The sequence below is a fragment of the Chlamydotis macqueenii genome, chromosome 2, assembly GCF_036417535.1.
Source record: "Chlamydotis macqueenii isolate bChlMac1 chromosome 2, bChlMac1.mat, whole genome shotgun sequence".
In the NCBI taxonomy this organism is placed as follows: domain Eukaryota; kingdom Metazoa; phylum Chordata; class Aves; order Otidiformes; family Otididae; genus Chlamydotis; species Chlamydotis macqueenii.
In genome coordinates, this window is record NC_141557.1 from 29,384,287 (window position 1) to 29,405,066 (window position 20,780).

A 20,780-nucleotide genomic window follows, 5' to 3' on the forward strand; every position below is an offset into this window, starting at 1 on the left:
CAGGTCATCTGCTAACAGATGTAGCTCTTGATCTTGTCCATGGCTTTTAACCTGAGCTATGTCTTCCAGTTGCTCTAAGAGGCTCAGTAGTGTGGTAATGCGTGCCTTGGTTTCTGGATTGTTAATTAAGAAAGAAAAAAAAAATCCAGAAATTTACCACTTCAATATCCTTTCCTGCAAAGAGCTCCTATGTAGCACTTAAATTCCTACTTTTGGTCTTAACAGAGGATTTTTGACTACATTGATGTTTATTAGAATGAACTGAGGGATCTGATTTCAGGATTTGCATTTGCAGAGTAGGGAGCGCAGTTAAACCCTAATATTGACTAAAAATACTTCTTTTTTTTTAACCTCACAAGTACAACAAAATAAAATAATTTGTCCTTTTCAACATCAAAATGTATTATGAACTGCTCACTTATTTTCATTAGAAAAGTGAAGAAAAATGTAAAGAAAGCAATACTAATCTCTATTTTGGGGTGGCTGTGTAAATTTTGTATCTTTACTCATCTGGGTTTTCTTTTCAAATTCCAAGTACTTTTACAACTGAACTTGAATAGAACATAGCACTCTTGAGGCAGTAAAGTATAGATTTTCAGAGAAAGGCTATCCAGTGGAGGATGTGGAAATAAAAAGGTGCTCTAAGTGATAATACTGTGGGCTGATAGCACTGACATTTCTGCTTTTATTCTTGAAAGCAGCAGCACTTAAGCAAAGGTGAAACATGGTGTTGGATAGAAAGTGTGAAAGCCGCCTTTGGGGTTTCTTTTAAACTAGCCTTCTTTGTAGATGCTCGACTGCACACGTTTGTTCAGGCCTCTGCTTTCTGGATGTTTCAGTATATGAAACTTTTGAAAAGACCCTTGCTTTAAGAAAATACCAGTGTTCCACTCCTTAGGCCTCTGAGTTCATGGGCAGCCTTAGTGGCCTTGACAAGGTGGTATCTTATCGACTGGACCAGTGCATCTCCAGAAATTGCTGTGACTTGTAGCTGGGGCTGACCCAGCTCCTTAGAGCAGCCGAGGGCCTGGGAGGTGCATCTATCCCTGTCTCCCTGGGGAGCGCAGCTGAGGCCTGCTCTGCTGGAGGCTTGCCACCTCTGCTTCCTCCTCTGGACCCAGGCAGAGCTATCTCCAAGCGGTTCCTCATGCATGCGTGAATATAGATGTGTTACGTTGCCTCCCACTCACCTGCCCTGCATGTGCTGTGTAGATCGGACAGCAAACTATTGGGCGAGGGCGACTCTTTCATTCCAAATATACACCGTGTAGTATTCTAAGAGCACAGCATTTTCTAAGGCTACCTTCGTTAACCAGAATATCATCAACAGTGAGATCAGGCTGTGGAAGATCTCCTTCCCCTCTGTGGAGAAGGGTAGAGAGGAATCTGTCACTCTGGATGCTAAGCCTGCCGGGGATGGTATAATGGTGGTAGTAGATGTTTTCTTGGACATAGCAGTAGTGGTTCTACATCAGCTTAATGAGCTGCTGACCCCCCAGAACAGGTACCAGTTCTGTCTGGGGGTATTTTTGTTTGCTGCTTTCTGCTGGGACAGCTCAGCTCTGACACTTCCTAGTGTGGGCTTGTACCAAGTGATCCGTCCAAGCTCTGCTTCCCCCTCCATTTCTACTGCCAAAGCTGCTGTCAGACAGATGCCTCGCTGTGCTCCCACCCACCTATGCCAGCCGCCATGGGGAGGACCCAGGCCAGCGTCTTGCATGTGAGAGCACTGGAGCAGGTTTAGATGAGTGCTTCCCTGAGCACGCCACGGCTCTGAGCTGTCAGGCTGTTAGCGAGCGTGGGTTGGCTTTCCAGCTCTATGATGGAGGCGGAAGGTATTGCAACAAAACTTACTTAAGGCCTGAGAGCTCGGGGCTTTCCCCTCTCCTGTTGTCTGTACGTGTGCTCTGGGTCTGGTGAGATAATTAGCCCTTTTCAGGCAATTGTCTTCTCGTCTAAGTGCTGTGATAAGGAATTACAGGCAATGCCCTTCATAAAAATGTGGCTGGCACAGCCATGCACCACTCAGCAATGTGTTTTAGCCAGGTGGAGCTGGAAGGTGTCCATCTATCAGCGCCTCACCGCTGGCCGGGGAGGGAGGAGATAGGCAGAAGGAGCTGGCTGTGCTGGGATAAAAATCAGGGGCTACACAAAATTGAAAAAGGCTCCTTTTCTGCATGTTTACCCTAGGGGGTTTGCTTTTAAAGTTGGCATGTTGTTAGTGTTTAAATTTTCCCCACCCTATCGTAGTAGTTGCTGCCAACCTCATTAAAGGAGTATCTCCTATCTTTGGCTTGCTGTGGGGTGGGTGGGACTGACTCCTGCTGTGTCTGATCTGGTTAGTGATCCCAGCTCTTGCCTGATCCCTGCTCATTACACAAATAACACAGGCTTGGAGATCTTTTATCAAAATTGCTTTTAATTCTTTTTGAATGTAGAACTAAGTATTGCAAGTGGAGCAGCCACGGGTGCCTGGATAGCTAGAGGATGGAGTTTTATCAGGGGAAAAGGAAACTATTGATGGAGTTGTTATGTGTAAAACAGTTTGCTCTTATGGCTGAAACAGAGGTGGGTGACTCCAATCCTGTTCTCCCAGCAGCCTGTTCTTGCCAGCTAGGGAGATTGCTATTCATGTATCATCCCATTCAGATTTCATATTTGCTCTCCCACAGAGCTGTAAAAGGCCTTCTACATATTCACAGGCTAGTTCAATATTGGACATGGGAAGAATTTCTACTTTTTTGTGTCTCTCCGGGAGAGAGCTTTTCCTAAACAACAATCCTCAATCTCAGACTGTCATCTGAGGTGGGATGGAAAGCCTGGAGGGGGGATATGGAAGCATGTCTGAGTTTGGGAACTCTGGACTGAATGTAAACTGCAAGCTGGGAAGGGAGAAGCTTGGAGGATATCTCTTCCACTGTTTCGAGCTGAGGCCATTGGATGTGCCTTATCATGAATACCAGATGCAAAACACACCGAAGTGCTACTTTTTGTGGTGGGTTTTTTGTTTGGTTTTTTTTTGTTTTTTTTTTTTTTTCCATGTTTGTGCATGTTGAATAGAAATAAGACAGAGGAAGCACTGATAAGACTGAACTAATAGTTACTTGATCAAGGGATGTCCTTAGATGATGATTGCTGTTGCTTTTTGCTCTACCTCAACATGCGCTGCAGCATCGCCATCCAGAATAATGCACTGTGGAAGGAAATTAACTTGTCTTGGCTATATGGAAATTGGAATGTGATTTCTATTGTATTTCTAGGAAGGGGAATGAAGCTGCTTGTGACACAGCTATTAAATTTGCTTTTTGCTACTTGTGCCCTTTTGTTATAGATTAATTGCACCTGGCATCAATACAGCTTGGTAAGGGTTATGGAAAGCTGAAGACTTTGTAATGGGAAGTATCCAAAGCTGTTTTGTTAAAGCAACTCTTGCCAGCCAGAGTCCATGTGAACGTGGCTTTGTCTAGTTTTGCTCTTAAATAGCTAAGACCTTGGAGTCAATGTAATTCATTGTGCTCTATGTAAATGAGGCTGTACTAAATGACTAACGGGTGTTATCCACAACGATCTGAGATGAGGTGTCTGGGGGGAAGTGATAGTATCTGACTGACAAAAGCAACCCATCAGGGAAGTCCCTGGCCTTCATTTATACAAAGATATGAGCACAAATGTATTATTACAGTGCTAAAAAGCCAGAGGAAGGAATTCTTCTCCTTGCCCTTTCTTGAAGGCGCTCAGGTCTTTATCCTTCTAGCCAAGAGCAATTTTTGCAACAATCTGTCTTCTTGAGGGATTAAGTCAGTGTCAAAGACAGGGGAGGCAGAACTGTTAATTGCAGGCAAATCAGTTGGGGTAAAAATGCAATTAGAAGAGACATTGTGGGACTTCGCAAATCCCTGGCACAGTTTCTTTATAGTGAGATGTTCTATACTTTGATCCATGTGTTCAGATCTGCCAAGCTACCCGGTTGGTAAAGCCTGTAATAAAAAGGGAATTTATCAACAGTTTACGGTGAAGACATGGAAAACCTCTCTGGCATCTCATATCAAATGCACGTTATTCACCTGCTAGTATGCTTATTTAAGGTTATGTAGACCTGCCTGTGCCTGGATTATTTTAAAAGTACACAGTTTCAAGCAGTTGACAAGAACTGCTGTATGAAAAAGGCTGTATAAAAATGAACTTTCAGCTAAGGATGCTTCAGGGTTGAAACATAAATGACTGAACTGGATAAATCACTTTTTTCCAGAAAATATGATGCCTGAAAGGGTAAGATTTGTTATTAGAATAGGTGTTTTGTAAGTAGTATTCCTGTATGAAGAACTTGATTCAGAAAGGTTCCAAAGTAACTCTATTGAAAACAGATTTCGTGCAGTTACAGAGCTTCTGCTCAAATCTGGACTTGTACTTGTCATCACCACAGTTATCCTTTAGAAATAATCTAATACAACATTAAAAAAAAATAAAATTCATAGAGAACTCTGAAATAAAATGCATATAAAGAGATGTCGTAGTTCAGCCCCGATCGGACCAGACTACGCAGTCTCTCTCTCACTCCCCCCACCTTCCGAGAGAACAGGGGGAGAAAATATAAGGAAAAACGACTCGAGGTTTGAGATAAGGACAGGGAGAAATCCTTAAAGTTACCGTCACGGGCAAAACAGACTCGACTTGGGGAAAACTATTCATTTATTACTACAAACAGCAGGATAATGAGACAGAGAACAAGATAACCTCCATCCACCCCTCCCTCTTCCCAAGCTTAACATTATCTCTACTACCTCCCCCTCCCGAGCGGCACGCGGGGGGGGAAAGGGAATGGGGGTCGTGGTCAGTTCATCACGCGTTGTTTTACGCCGCTGCTTCATGGTTGGGGGAAGAACTCCTCACATTCCTCCCCTGCTCCAGCGTGGGGTCCCTCCCACGGGCCACAGTCCTTCGTGGAACTGCTCCGGCGTGGGTCATCTCTTCCACGGGTGCAGTCTCTCCAGAACAGCTGTCCCAGCGGGCCCTCCACGGGCCACAGCTGCCTTCAGGCATCCACCTCCCCCGGTATGGGGTCCTTCACGGGCTCCAAGTGGATCTCTGCTCCTCTGTGGACCTCCATGGGCTGCAGGGGGACAACCTGCTCCACCATGGTCGTCACCACAGGCTGCAGGGGAATCTTGGCCAGGAGCCGCATTACTCCTCCCCCTCCTTCTGAACTGACCTTGGTGTCTGCAGCCGTTCCTCACAACAGGCTGGTAGGTGTCTCTCAGGATCTTTTTTTACATCTTATTCACTTCTCATCTCTCCACTTCTTGCAGCCGGGCTGGACCAAGTCGGGCCCAATCGGCTGCCTGGCAAGAGGCCAGAGGGTGAGGCTTGCAAGGCCCATGAGGCCTGCGCCTCCCCCTCTGCGCCTCTGCCCCCGCTCAGCTTCTTCACATCTTCTCTCCTCTCCCTCTCTTTTTTTTCTGTTTTCCAATTCTTAAATACGTTATCGCAGAGGCGTTATCACGAGACATTCTGCTACCAATTGGCTCGGCCTTGGCCAGCAGTGGGTCCGCCCTAGGCCCGGCTGAGTCCCCTGAACAAAGGGGAGCGACTTCTAGCAGTTTCCTACAGAAGCTGCCACCTTAGGCCCCCCCTCACTAAACAAAACCACGACAAGAGACATCTCTTAGAATACACAAAAATTAACTCCTACAGCTGAAGTACTGAAGCTCCCATATCTTAGACCCTTTCCAGTATTCACGAAGGTATTAACATTTTTCTTTTTACCTTGATGTGGAGGCTGAATACAGGATTTCTGCTACAGAGAAACTGATGAAAGAAAATCTGCCTGTAAAAAGACTACTTTCCAATCTCTCGGGACTCTGGCTCCCTCAAATTCAAATACCTTAGAATTCAAGCTGTGATGTACAAAATTTTGATGTTGAGTTCAGTATCAATGTGACTAGAGCTCTAGATCTGGTCTGAAGAGGTCAAGCTGTGATGTACAAAATTTTGATGTTGAGTTCAGTATCAATGTGACTAGAGCTCTAGATCTGGTCTGAAGAGGTACTAAAGTGTTCTCAGGCTGTTCACACCTTACTAATATTTCTGATAATAAAGGTAAATGTCATGGCATTTGCAATCCATCTACCATCTCCAAGCATACTGTTTAGGATTGTAAAGAAACCCAAACAAACCTGGGGAAGGGAGAACAGTTGAAAGTTGATCTCTAACTGAAAAAGAAAAATGTAATATGGCTAGAACATAATTATAATAATGTTACATAAAACAGAGTCCCCAAACTGGAGTGTTAGTTCTGGTCTCCATTCCCTGTCTGATTCTTGGTAAGGCCTGAATAGGATATTAATGTGATATTTCTATCTCCTTTTGTATGAAATGGCAGAGTACAATTAAGAGATTTGTGAAGAACCTAACACTTGAAATAAGAAAAAAAAAAAAAAAGAAAAAAAAAAAAACAACCAACCCTTGGGGATGAAAATTACTTCTGAACAGTACCTGCCCTGAACTCTGCAAGAGGGATTTTCTTTGTTTTGTGTGTGTGTGTTGTGAGGTTTGTTTGTTTGTTTAATATTGTTGCAGGTGACATAGTGTCTCTAACCTCAGTTGTAGAATTTGAACTCCATCTAGTTCACCATGCCTTTTGTCACGCTTCCACAACTCATACTGTAGTCAGAAGAGTGGCTGCAGCTTGTTCAGGTATACCTGAGCTAGTCTGTAAATTAGCCAAACTAGCTTAAGAAATAGAGATGTGGCAACATAAAGCATCTTTAGCTTTCAGTAAGTTCTTTACCTAGGTTTCTACATGAACGCTGCTGTAGTTGAAGCATTGGTGGTGTTTGTTGCTGTGATTTCATGACACTAACACTGATGGAAGTCAGTACTCCTGGGTGTCCGAAGTCCATTCTCAAACCATGAAAACTTTAAGCCAGTCCTATCCTTTTTCTTGAGCCAGTAGTGGTGATTGTACAGGTAACTGCTGAGTTGAATCTGCTTGCTGGTACGGATGAAGGCTAGTTATGAGTTTGGATTGGCAGCAGGGAGGGTGGCTTGCCCCTTCTCACAGCAGTGTGGTCTTAAAGCATCAGTGCAGCAGTGCCCAGAGCTGTTTTCAGGCTGACTTGGGCAAGCCTACACAGGGTGTAGTTACAATTTTGGTCTCTGTCTATGCAAACCTGAAACGTTAGCAGTGGCATGGCATGGCAAGAATAAAATTCCAACTGAAGTAGTGTTAATGATGCTGGATTCTGAACTGTGCTGTTCCCACAATCAACTTGATTTAAGTTAAAAAGCAGCAGTACATTTCTCTGCTACCATAGTAACTGAGTTTTAGATGCGTCTTCTCTTGAATGCAGTCCAGAGCATTATGTATCATGTGCCTAGGATCGATAGATGTGTAGGAGACAAAGAGTGCTACAGATAATTTGGAAGAATGTGCTGTGACAGTTTAAGAAGTCACTGCCTGCAGCTGTCTGTTCTACTGTTCTGTAGGAGCTTCTAGGCTCCATATCAGAGCTGGTAAAGGCAATGTGAACCCACACTAAAGCTACCTCAGATCATAACCTGGTGGTGTACCTTAGACTCGTGATGACTCTGGCACGTTTGCAGGGTGATATAGCTGCTGCTGCTGCTAAACAGAGTCTTCCCTGTCCACATACAAAATGTTGGAGAGAGCCGAACAGGACTCAGTTGCTTCTGAAGTGTTCCACTTTACACTGATAACATGTGGCAGCTGAGGTGCGGGTACACATCCTCTGCAGCTGCCCCTGTTACAAGGCAGCAGCCATAGTAGAAAGTAGTGTTGGGGAATGGGAGATGTCCCTGTTAGCTGGCCCAGCTGAACCTGCATAAGAAAAGGAGTTGGAGCCATGCTGTGTCAGACCATACAGCATTGTGGCTGTGGTGCAGGCACACGTTCTTGTCTGCCAACATTGCTTTGGCAAGGCAACCTTTTGGCAGAGAAGTGGAACAAATAGGATGTGCAAGAGACAAATTATTTAACTGTGACAGCAAGTTTCAGCAAAGGTTTTCTTGTGGCATCTCTAGATGTCTTAGAAGGCTGCAAATAGCTGATGTGTGGAGCAGGTAGTTGTCTAAAGTTCCCAGTGTTGAACTACTTAAGTGTCATCAACATGTAATACTGAAAGAAGAGGAACTTCTGAATGCAGCCAGTCACATGTCTACTCAGGCTAAGGGGTTTCAAGGTGACAATCTGGGACCCTACAACCTAAATTCTGCTGAAGTCCTTAAGTTTGGAGTTGTTGTTCTTCAAGGCCTCAGGGAAAGGCTACTTGCTTGAGTAATCCACTCAGCTGCTCATGAGTGACGCGATTAGACTTAGATTTGCACCGAAGCGGCATGGCTTGGTGCTATCTGTTAAAATACAGGTGGAAAACTTTTTCCTTCTCTTTATTCTCATTTTCACAGTGCTTAAAGCTCTACTAACATTTTGAATTGGTTCACACTGTTTAACTTGGAATATGTGGTGTATAGATTCTTATTAAAGAGAATACAATAGAAAAATCTTTAGTTTGCATGTATTAGAATGAAAGGGTTTCTGTGGTCAAGATTAAGAAAACCAGTGGCAGTATTTCTGTGCCTCTCTATTTTAATGGTATAGTTCTTTTGATTCATACTTAATTTTACATCAGAACCTGACTAAATTAATTTAATGATAAAAAAAAAGAAAAAAAAAAAACCAATTTTATACTTGGAAAATCCCTCTGAACCGAATGTCTGGGAAATGGCTTAAGCTGAATTCTTAACCCTGTGATCTCTTTGCCTGTGGAAATAAGGCCCAAGAGCAGGTCTTGCAGTATAAAGAAAGTATGCAATCTAGTTTATTTTAGAAGTAACTATAAAGACCACACTGTTCTTCTGAAGGGAGACCATTTTGACAGAAGAGAGCTTCTACTTTTCCCAACATGTATAAATATTTAAATTTTCTAGTATTAAATATTAACAATGGGAAGAAAAGAGATACTATCTCAGTTTTTTTTTCTTAAATAAGGAGTGAAAAAGAGAGTTTAAATAATTCTAGTAATTCTATTAAAACAGTAACAACTGTGTCTTCATGCCTTATAAGTATTGTATGTATCACAGTATCATAGAATGGTTAGGGTTGGAAGGGGACCTTCAAAGGTCATCTAGTCCAACCCCCCAGCAAGAAGCAGGGATATGCCTGACTAGATCAGGTTGCTCAGAGCCTCATCCAACCTGGCCTTGAACGTTTCCAGGGATGGTGCGTCAACCACCTCTCTGGGCAACCTGTTCCAGTGTTCTACCACCCTAATTGTAAAAATTTTTTTCCTAGTATCTAATCTAAATCTACCTCCCTCTATTTGAAACCATTACCCCTTGTATTTATCCTTATGCATCATATGTAGGGGTAAGAGCTGTGAGCAGGTTTCATTCTACCTTGTTGGAAGCATTTATGATCAAGGTTTGTTGAACAGCCTTGCAAGGGTCAATGCATGACTGCTGGATCTGGGGAGTCCTTAGACATATGTTATGTACTGGTTTAGGTTGTATAAGGAAGTTTAATAGAAGTTACAAGAGTTGGATGATGACAACTGTGTCATGTGGCTTGGAATAAGTGCCAAGGAGCTGAAAGGGGCTGCAGTGCTCTTGCCCTTCCCTCTCTGGCGATCCAAGAGAGGAATGCACTTCTAGCTAATCTTGACCTGAAAATTATGAAATGAATTTCTCAGGAATGGCTCAGTCATTTTATCTAATAACTGTGAAAACCATATAAAATGCTTGTACTCTTATAGGAATAAAGATTGGCCAAGAGCCTCCCTTCTTTATGGATGAGTTTCTGATGACAACTTACAGAATTAATGTGCTCCTCTTGTTCCCGTAGATGTGTGTGGGGGGTTGTGTCTTTTTTTTCTTTTTTCTTCTTTTTTTTTTTTTTTTTTTATTTTCCCCCTGAGTGAGAGGATAGCTTCACCAGCCTGTTAGAAAATGGTCTTTCTTAGAAAACCATTCTCTCAAGAAACAGGTACCTGGGTGTTAGTTCCTCTGACTGTCTTTTAGTTGCCATGCAAGTCCCTGACCTTATGTGTCAAATACATGAAAATACAAGAACTTTGAAGGTCCCTAAATAAAGCATCTATAATTTTATTTTTTTTTATTTTATTTTTTTTTTTTTTAGGGAAACTTGAATCTGTCAAAAACCATGCCCCTGAGATTGCCTACCAGGCCAGGTGCCTTGGGGGTTTATGTGGAGGACTTGTAGACGCCTGTGCAGCCTGAGTGGGAGCCTGGTACTTGGTGACTCAGCCCAGAGTGGTCCTGCACCTGGGCAGGAGCAGCATGTTGGGACATCTGGTGAGGTCAGGCAGTGACTGGGTTGGATTATGGTCTGGTTTACAGCCTTGGATTTTAGGTATTTCTATTCCATCTACATTCTTTATTTGATTTAGCCCAATAGCTCTAAAGATCTTTTTATAAATATTTTCTAGATTATGGTGACAGCTATGTATCTAGCTTAATTTAAACAAATATACTTACACATTTGGTATGCTACAAGTCAGTCTCACATTTTTTCAGTTCAAAATTCAGGCTGATGTTTTTTAAGTCTTTATTCTGTTAATATATTTTACCTGACCTTTCTAACCCACTGAAATTCCAGTTTTCTTAGTTCCCTTGATTAACACAAGTGGAATTGTACTTTGTCCAAATTTCCTCTAGAAATGCAGCAATTCCACAGACAGGCTTTCCAACATAGGTTTGTTGTTTTTTTTTTTTTTTTTTTTTAAATAATATTCTTGTTATTAAACTATACTTATTTTCTGCCTCAGGTACTTCCATGCTACTATTCCTGAACTGCTAGAGACTACAGCTAGCTGGAGGGGAATCAGATACAGTTTAAAATCCCTTCATGAATTATTTTGTCACATCAGCCACAAGAATAACCTGATAAGTAGTGGCAGTTTGTTTGTTAAATGAAATCCTGAGTAAGGCTTTCTAGATAAACACAATGAATGCTTAAAGACTAATCAGTTGATCTTGAAGATCCTCTGCTTTTACAATATACACATCTAACAGCAATCCCCAAGCTTCAAGGCTGTATGTGCTGAGTAGCATCTCTTAAATTAAGGAAACTCAGATTCACCTTTTTCCAGGCTCCTCACCTGGCATCTGTCAGCTGTCTGTTATCAAGTGCTAGTTGCCTTCATGCACCATTAAGTTGTTGAAGAAAGCAATAACCAACCTCTAATGGTGGAAGAACTATTAAGCCCTGTCTTTAAAACTTTAAATAATGCGGATAATTGCTTTCCTCTTTACTAGGCGGAAGAACCAAGTATTGTGTTATAAGAAAGTACTTCAGACTGAATTGTTATAAAGCCCTTAAGGACAGATCTCTCCTGATGTGATCAGTGCTAAGGAATTTGTTTGTGGCACTTTTAGGATTGGCCGTACCTCTGTTTCGCTAGAACAGCAGGGTGGAGTTATTTTAATGAAACTGGGAGCAAACTGTAGTGGTGTAATACCCAGGGACTACGTGCTGTGCCTCAGAAGCCTTCTTAGGCTCTACCAGTACTAGAGGAGAAATTCAACAGTGTGATTCTACTGGAAAACATTGAAGTGACCAACTCACACCCACTCACAGATCAGAATCCATTTGGGAAAGAAACTCTGGGATTTCATTGCTGTGGGAGCTCTACGGGAAGCACTGTCATATCAGTAGGATTACTTTAGAAAGAACAAGAAAGGCCAACTGCCCCTAAAATATTTTACCTATGTTGTAGAAGTATAAAAACGATGAGTCAAATATTTGAACAGAAATCTGCTTGTTTTTGTTCTGAAAAATAGATCCTCCAAGGCACTTCCATTTTGTAAGACAATCTGAAAGCTTTTGTGAGAAAGCAGAAAACTTGAAATTTGTTGCAAACCAGAAGCATTCTCATGTTGGTCATAACAGTAACATATTACAATAGCTTTGGACAGGCCTAAGTCATTAAGAGAAGTATATGGCAGTAGAAATGTGCATCCTCAGTGCAGGCTGCAATTTCATGCAACAGCTTAGATGGTGAAAATCATCTGGCCAGTTCCTGGCCAATCCCAACTATCAGTTTCCTGACACTGAAACATATTTCTCTCAGTTGTACCAATATGGTCGATAGTGGATCAATAAACATCAACTGATGTCTAACATGGCCTCACAAGTGGTTCTGCCGGAAGGTTGAGGGGGCAAATGCTGTAGTATGATGTGGAGAGGAGCAGAGGGGGCAGCTCTGTGCTCCAGGTGGGCACTGTGTGTAAAACTGCTGTTGTAGACCAGTAAAATTTGAATCTCAGCCAAGGTAAATCATATGGTGAAGCTGAAAATGGCAGTGCTATCTAGACTCAAGTTATTGAGAGTTAGGCTCGTTGATTACTTTGCTCTCATTTGACTCTTCTTAACTGTTTATGTCCTATAGAAACTGTGCATGCTGGGCTTATACAGGTGGCTGGTACCTCTGTTCTAAGCAATTTACTGCTTCATAGGGCAAATTTCAGAAAAAAACCCAAACCCAGTCATCTGTTGTTGTGTCTTGATTGTGCTTAATCTGTTCCTCAGTTTTGTGCCCCCTGGACAATTTGAACATTGAGGATATTTATTTCAAAAGGCTTTTCAGGTGCAACAGGATGATTTTAAGTAAATGTGACTCTTGGAGTGAAGGGACTCTAGTTTTGCTCTGCTTGAAAACAAGAAAAACAATGATGCTTTGACAAATGTTTTTCTTGGCTATGGAAGTGTGGAGATGGGAAAAATACTTGGCTAGTCTGGGTAACACCTGCATTATTGCTGTGGAGGTATACATGGATCTTGCACGTACTTGTATATTAAAGTGGCACTAGAAAAACTGAAGCATAACTGATTTTAACTGAAAGAGGTAGCCTTATTTCCAGTGTAATTTCTACTCTAGCAGGTTACCTTCCCACCTGTCATGCAAATAGGGCACCACACAAAAAGCTTTGTGGGATGAGCACGCATGTATCTCTAAATAATTTAGAAGCATATCTCCTCAAAATGTCTTGTAAGTGAGCATCTATTTAATATTTGCTAGGGTGACTACGTTGCAGGTGTGTGCACCACAGCTGCTGATGGCGTATGCAAAGCAAAAAGACTGCACTCCTTTCTGACAGAATGGGGAGATGATATGCCTGTTAAGCCAGTTCAGTGGCTGTCACTAAGAGGTTGTCCTTGCTTCTTCCCATTTTTTTTTTTTTTTTTTTTTTCTGGCTGTCCCCTGTTCCCAGCCTCAAGGACCTGTCATCTTGCTCTGCCTTTCCCTTGCTCTGGGGCTTACCAGACTGGTTGGCTTAAGTTCACTACCCTAACAAAAAGCTGTTCTTGGGGTTTGTTTGTTCGCTGGACTAGTGAGTTGAAACAGTTTCTTGTATGGCTAAGAGCATTTGTTCCAGTGCAGGAACAACAGAGACGATGGGAACATGCAACTGGAAGTGAGGGGAAGGAGATGTGAAGGGAGGACATTTGTCTTTGTTAGACTTGTTCAGTCCAGTATTGTGTAACTGCCATATGATGCCCTAGGACAAAAATAACTGACTAATGCTTAGTTTCAGCTTTAGACAGAAAAAATGAGGAGATCATAGAAGGATCACCTATTATCTCTTGCTTCATGGGTTTAATTTCTTTCCCGCCTATAATTCAGCCTCTGTCTTATAAATAGCATCTGGTAGTTGCTGCAGAAAGCATTAGCAAATATATTTCATGCAAATTGAATTTGTTCCATGAGTAATCATAGTGATCAGATTATTTCTCAGTAGAATTTGTTATTTAATAAAGCTTTTTCAGTAAAACTGGTTGCGGAAATTCTGGTCAATATATACCTCAGCATGCAAGTATTTGGGCAAAAACTATGTGCACAAATGCTTGGAATAAAATTGTTCAAGTCACATTCCTGAAAGCTTTTTGAACTTGAAAGTAATCCCATTGGGAAATAGAACAAAACTTCTCCCTTGTGGGTCAGTAGCTAATATAAAAAATAGTATTAATGATGACTATTTAGTGAATAATCTACTAGCTGAAACATGTTTGTCTCTATTAAGACTGACTTAAGGAAAAGATAGAAACAGCACAAAGCTTGTATGTAAGTCTGAACTCTACACAGATTCCTGACTTGGATAAATCAGTATTGCTTCAAGTCTTTGAAGGGAGCTAAGCCAGTTTATATGAACTGAATGTCTTCCATTTTCACTGGGGACTAATATTTGACCAGCTGTAGTAATAATAATAATAATTGTATAACTCACAATTTTTGAAAATGCTAATGTATTCAAATGGTGTTTGAGTTTGGTAAATAGCAAATTACTATGAGCAATTCAAAGCTGTGTTCACAGAATTCACATACATTGGGGGAAAAAGGAAGCGCTATCCACAAGTTTGGATTTTAAGCCTTGTTTGGCAATATTAGGTAGCTCGCTTTTTGCACATCTGTACTGACTGGCTTGGCCTTCAAATTGAACTGTTTTTGGGGTTTCCCAAAAGAACTAGCACAATCCTTTCTCCCTTCACTCTGAAAAGGCTTGTCTGAGAGAACTCATAGGCTCTTTAGCTGTTCCTTCTCCCTATTGCAAAAATAAATGCAGGTTAAAGCTTTGGCCAGATCAGGGTTATGAAAGCATTTAGATTGACACGAAGCTTTGTTAGCTGACGTGTTTGAGGTAAGACGCTATTAGGTAGTGGAGGGTGGGGAGGGAGTTTCCTTGATCAGCGTGGTTTCATCTGAAGCCTACAGAGAAGTAATAAATACTCGTTAGTCCTATCTTTATCTCTAATAGTTTCTGTCTTTCCATCAGCTGCTTCATAACATGACCTGAGTATTTTAGTAGGGGTCTCCAAGCCTCAGTCTCTGATGGATATCTACCTATAGCAGTGGAACACATGCCTTCCTCCTCTGTTAAACTTCCCTAGGAGGAGTAAAGTGTATGCATAGCTTCTGCAACACCACTGACTGGTAGCTGTGGGCTGCTGGTGAAGACAGCATTATAGCAAGTGACAAGTTGTGAACAGAGATCCAAACAAGTGTCCTTTCTTGCCTACTCTGCCCAGCAAGTGATGCACTCTGAAGAAAGTCTGAGGCCACTTTCCCTCGTGTTCATCTTTCCCTCCAGTTACTGCCTTAGATAATGATTATCAATTTAAGGCCTAATAGAATAGACTGCAAGCAGCACTTAATGACTCTGGGGGTCCCAAACTCAACACAGAATAAAAATGAAATGTAACTTGAGATATAGTCTCACCAAATAGTGATATATTGGCCAACCCTCAGGCAAAAACCCGCTATTTCTTCTTTGCATATTGTTCTTTTCCTTTGCTGCCAGCATTCTTGCGGGTTCTGTGATGGAGATGGTGTAAAACCTAGTTCATGTGCGACTAAATGTTTATTGGTTTTGAGTTTTACAGTTAACGTTTTTTCCCCCCTAGTTAATCATGTGCCTTTTTGTGGAGAAGAAAGAGCAGAAAAGTTTCAAATATTGAGTTAATTCCAGCAGTAAATTATTTTTATTTTCTGAACGTGTACTGAAAAATTTTGCAGGCAATTGAGAAGATCTGTACATAGCTCACCTAGGCCTTTGTTTGCTACAAGAATATATTGCAAGCAGAGTACTTTTTTTTTTTTTAAAAAAAAAACCAAAACAACAACACAAAACCAACAAAAAACCCCAGCATTTTAATGTAAGGTATACATACCTGTTCTTATAGCCATTGAGCAAAAAACCCAAGACTGTGAACTCAGATTTGAGGGGGGAAAGTTTCTGATGAGATTTGAGGTAAGTTTAATGCTGTTGGTGGAGGTACTTGTAGGTACTTGGCCCTCTGAGGCAGTTAAATTGGGCAGTGCTGAGACAGGAAGGCATCTTAAATTGGCTTTCTCGTACCTCGATTCCTCCAGTTCCGCACAGCTTTATTTGCAATCCTGACTGGTTTCTCCTACCATGCTTGTGTGCTCGCTATGCCTGTACCTCCGGCTATTGGTATTCCAGTGGTGCTGGAGGCATGCTGATCTCTCCCCACTAATAAAAACTCTGCTTATAAGATTGCCTTCTAGTTGAAATAGTAGCCTTTGCGTTTCTGGTGGAGAAATCTTCCGATGTACTTAATTGGATTCTGTTAATTAGCGTAGCTTAAAAAAAAAAAAAAAAAAAAACACCCCAAAAAACCAAACAACCTCAAACTCTTCAGCAATAAAAATAAGAGATGCACAGCTGTGAGGCTGGGACTGATAAGGATATGATTGGTGTGTTTGTTTTCACTGGTATAAACAGCTTGGAGCTGGAAAGATATAGAATTCAGAAGCCACCTGGCTGTGTGTAAGCCCAGACTGTAGTCGTGCGCATGAAAAGTGCACATGTAGTGCGCATGTAGTCGTGCATTTAGAAAAAAAGCTTGGGAAAAACCCAACCAACCTTGCCATCCTCCTTCCTGGAGCATATCCACAGATAAGAATGTTGCTCTTCTCAAAAATGAGGGTTAGTAGCCAGCCTAAGGGATGGGTAAAATTCTAAATTGTCTACTTTTCAGGAACTAGAACCATGTAGTATACTTGCTGTTTTCTGTGCTTGGTCTCTGTGAGTACTGAAGTTATCAGGCCCAGCCCCTTTTTCAGGAAAAGTGCATTTGAAACATGTGCTTTGGATTAGTGGAGTCACAAGTTATGGCTCTTATGTTGTGATAGCACTTGGTAAAGTAGAAAGGTTCATCGGAAACCTTTTTCAGAGATTCAGTACAAGTCTTTTAAAATGATCCAAGAAACATATCTGTCTCCCTTAAGGCTGGGCATGGGAAGAAGTATTTCAACGTAGCACTCAGATGATGGATTTTCCAGAAACATAAACTTCCTAAATGTCTCTTTTCCCATTATGTTGTCCTACTACCTTTCTTTAACTGATCTTACCTAACCTCTGACTAGCTCCAGTTTGTGGAGGTAACCAGAGAAAAGAACTACCTGAGCTATTGTTTTACATGTTTTTAGTGAAATGAGTGATGTCTGGGCAATATAAATGAATTGCCATTCATGTTAAGCATTCTCTGCTCCTCTGTATCAGGGATAATTGTCTAAATGGGTATAAAATATCAACCTGGTCTAATGAAACACTTAGTACCACATTCAGGCTGGTTACTTGGGGAACAAGTGCAGTTCTTCCCCTTTCCTTTCTTTGTCAGCCTTCTTCCCTCTGAGTGTTATCGGAAGAACTGATAAAGATCAAGAACTAAAGACCTGTGGGTTAAAGGTGGTTTTCAGGAGTTTAGGGCTGGATTCCTCAAACCATAGTGCTGCTGCTCTGGAAGTGTTATGGTGAGTTTGGCTCCTGCTGCGCTGTGGAGCGTGGTTCAGACTGGAGTAGCACTCAGTTCTGTGAGCAGAGAGCTGATGCAGTCTGTTCAGTGACCATGGGAGGCCAAGCTAAACCACCCATCATTAATGGATTATTAATCCATCTCCATTTGATCGTTTTATGAGACGGAACCAAATGTCTTAGCAGTGGCTGTTTTTAGTTTTTTGTTTTTTGTTTTTTTTTTTTGTTTGTTTGGTTTTTTGTGACACCTTTTTTCTACAGCTGGATTCAGGTTGTGGGAGCTCTGCTCGTGCATAAAGTTGGGTGTTTTGAACTTTCGTGGACGTTAGGAATGATTTAAGGTGTCTGTAGGCACTTAGAAATAGGGGAGTTTATCCTGCTATCAGTGGTCCTCTTGGAGGTGGTAATATATTTTAATCTCATGGTGTTTGCCCAGGCACAGATTAGTACCTCCTATATCGGGGAGAAGGAAGAAAAAAAAGGGAGGGGGTAAGAGCTGTTGCAAATATTTTGAATCATAAAAAATAGCTTTTCTAAAAGTGATCAGACTATGCTTGAAGCTATGAATTATTCACTAGTGAGGCACTGAGTATATGCTAAAAATGTACATCTCTTCTTTGCAAGAGAATGTAAAAATATCACTTTGTGAAAATTCCTGAGCATCTGAAAAGTATTTCCATTCCTTGTCTTTGTAAAGATGGTTTTTAACAGGAGAAAAAAAAAAATGTAACCAAACCCAAGAGTGTGTTTCCAAATGTGGCTCATTGCATGGCTGCCTGAATGCTGGTGCTAGCAGGAGGGAAGGGGTAAGCAAAGATATGAACAGCCAGGAGAGCAAGGGTGGGACCACTGTTTTTGGCATCTACCCGCAAAACCCCACAACCCACTCATTTAAAATAGTTATGGAACTGAAGGTGTAGCTTTAGGGATAGTGCTAAGAAGACAACCACAGGCTACTGCTGAAAGAGGCAGTCTTGCTTCCCTGCTCATTCCTGCTACGCCATGTGCTCAGCTGCTTCCCTTGTTTCAGCGCTAGTTCTTAGCTGACCCTGCTATGGACTTGTTCAGACATCTTGTTCTGCACAGGCATATAACACCTGCAAGAAAATGAATGGTCTTTTGCTTTGATTTCTTGAACCAGTGCTTTGTGGGTGCAGGGCAAAGCAGGGAGTATGAACACACAGTGTGGGACATGTGGATTAATTATGGATGGTACAAAACTGTGAGAGTCTCAGCTGTAGAGTAAAACTTAGAGGAGATAGCTCTGTGGAGCAAGAAATTGAATTTGGGTATCCCACTTGCCATTAATGAACACAACTATTGACTACTGGTTAATTTGAAAAATGAGTTGGTATGCATGTTGTGACAACAAGGGAAAAAAAAAAAACCCTGCAATTTGGTTTTAACAGTGCTACAGAATCATAGAATCATAGAATGGTTAGGGTTGGAAGGGACCTTCAAAGGTCATCTAGTCCAACCCCCCTGCAAGGAGCAGGGACATCCCTGACTAGATCAGGTTGCTCAGAGCCTCATCCAACCTGGCCTTGAACGTTTCCAGGGATTTTTTTTGACAGAGATTGAATCTGTTATATAAAATGTCATAGTTAAGTGGTTATGATGTTCTATTATTCATATCCCTCCTCCTTGATACATAGCTTCTTTTTATGGACTTGTATTTATTCATGCCGTATGTGTAGGACTGGGGAGATGCTCACGCACATTATTTCAGTACACACTGTAGTGTCAGGTTGGTTTATATTTCTAAAAGTTTCCTAGCTATCCCTTTAGCTACTATAGTTAAAATGGAAAAGATATTAGATTTGATAATAAAATTCTGTAGTTCACAGTGGATCTGAACAATTTGTCTTTTTTTTTTTATGCTACTAAGCATGAAAACATTAGGGACTTCTTCATATTAGTGTTGTGGTAGAATTCCTTTGTACAGACTTCTTGCTTTGGCTTGTGCTGTACAGCAGAGGTTTTTACTGGACATTTGGTCTTCAGCATGTAGTGTAAGCTTTTCTCTTTAGAGATTATTAGCACCTTTTTACACTCTCTCTATATTAACTGTACAAAGCAGATGGACAATTTTGTCTGTTTTAATTGTCTTTAATTTAGCCTAAGTTTGGTTGCTGGCCAAGTACTCATCACCTGTGGATCAGACTTGGCAGCTCTTTTTTTGTTTCTCAGCCAGATATTTTGTTCTCAGGATTATTTCCTTTTGAAAGGCCACACCAAAGTAGAGCTGAAAAGCAAATAAAACACACTACTGGATTTCAAATAACAAAGAACTGCTGAACATGTGATTTCTCTCTTGTTTTGGTCCTTTTAGGATCATTATTCAGTGCTTTTATTGGCATAACTGCCAAAGACTAGGACAAAACAATTGGTTGGAAATAATCTTTTTTTTTTTTTTTTTTTTTTTTTTTTTTTTTTTTAAATCCTTTCCCTGTATGCAGGAAGTTTAGCACAGTACATCCTGTCTTCTTGGGATGGACTTCTGTTTGCTTTATTGTTCTTCATTTTCTTAAATAATAAGAATTAGTAATTCACAGGCTAGTTACATTTGTATGAGGCAAAAACATTGATGTAATTAAAAAAAAAAAAAAGGAGCTTGTACTATTGACCGTAAAGCACCCTGGATGGGATCCAGCTCCCCTGTTTCTTACAGTAATCTAGTTTCTTTGGAGTCATGTCTCGTATCTCATTTACAATCACTGAAGCTGAGTGAGAGGTCTCATATTTTGCAGTGCAGTTGTCCCTGAGGGTGTTTTTCCTCTCCCTGTCCACTGTAGGGCAGTTGCCAGTGTCTGGAAGAGATGGTTAGGAAATGGGGACTACCTAATGGAACGTTCACTTGTCTAAATCACAGCTACACTGGCTGATGTGACCACTTTGTGTCATCAGAAGATCACTTGATGGTAGACTGAATCTCAAAAGTCCTGTTAGACTTGTGTTAGATAACTAAGGCTGGGTGATATTGTGTAAATTGATTGAAATGAAGAGGAGGATCTGGGATTAACACTGGAAAGGGAATTATTGATATCTGTTTGAACGGTGGGATGAGTATGATACCTCTATGGTATGCAGTAAGACAAGGACAGAGAAGTAACTCAAAGAAACCTTGACTTCTCTAAAGCAAATGACTGCTTTAGGTATTTATCATTATTAATTTTATTACCTGAAACAGGCCTTGTGTAGGAACAGTTTAAACAAGTAAAGAATGTTCTACATTTTTCTTTAATATTCCTAGCTTATAATTAAGTAACTAGAATACTAAAAATATGAAAAGTCCCTCTGAATGTGATGTGTACCTACTACAATAGTGGTATTAAACTCATAAAATGATTCAACCTTTCCTTCAAAGAGGGATTATTGCCACCACTAGTTCCAATTTCAAAAACTGCCAAGGATGGTGATTTCACAGTCCCTCTGGGTACCATGGGTAACCAGCCCCAATGCTGCATGGCCCT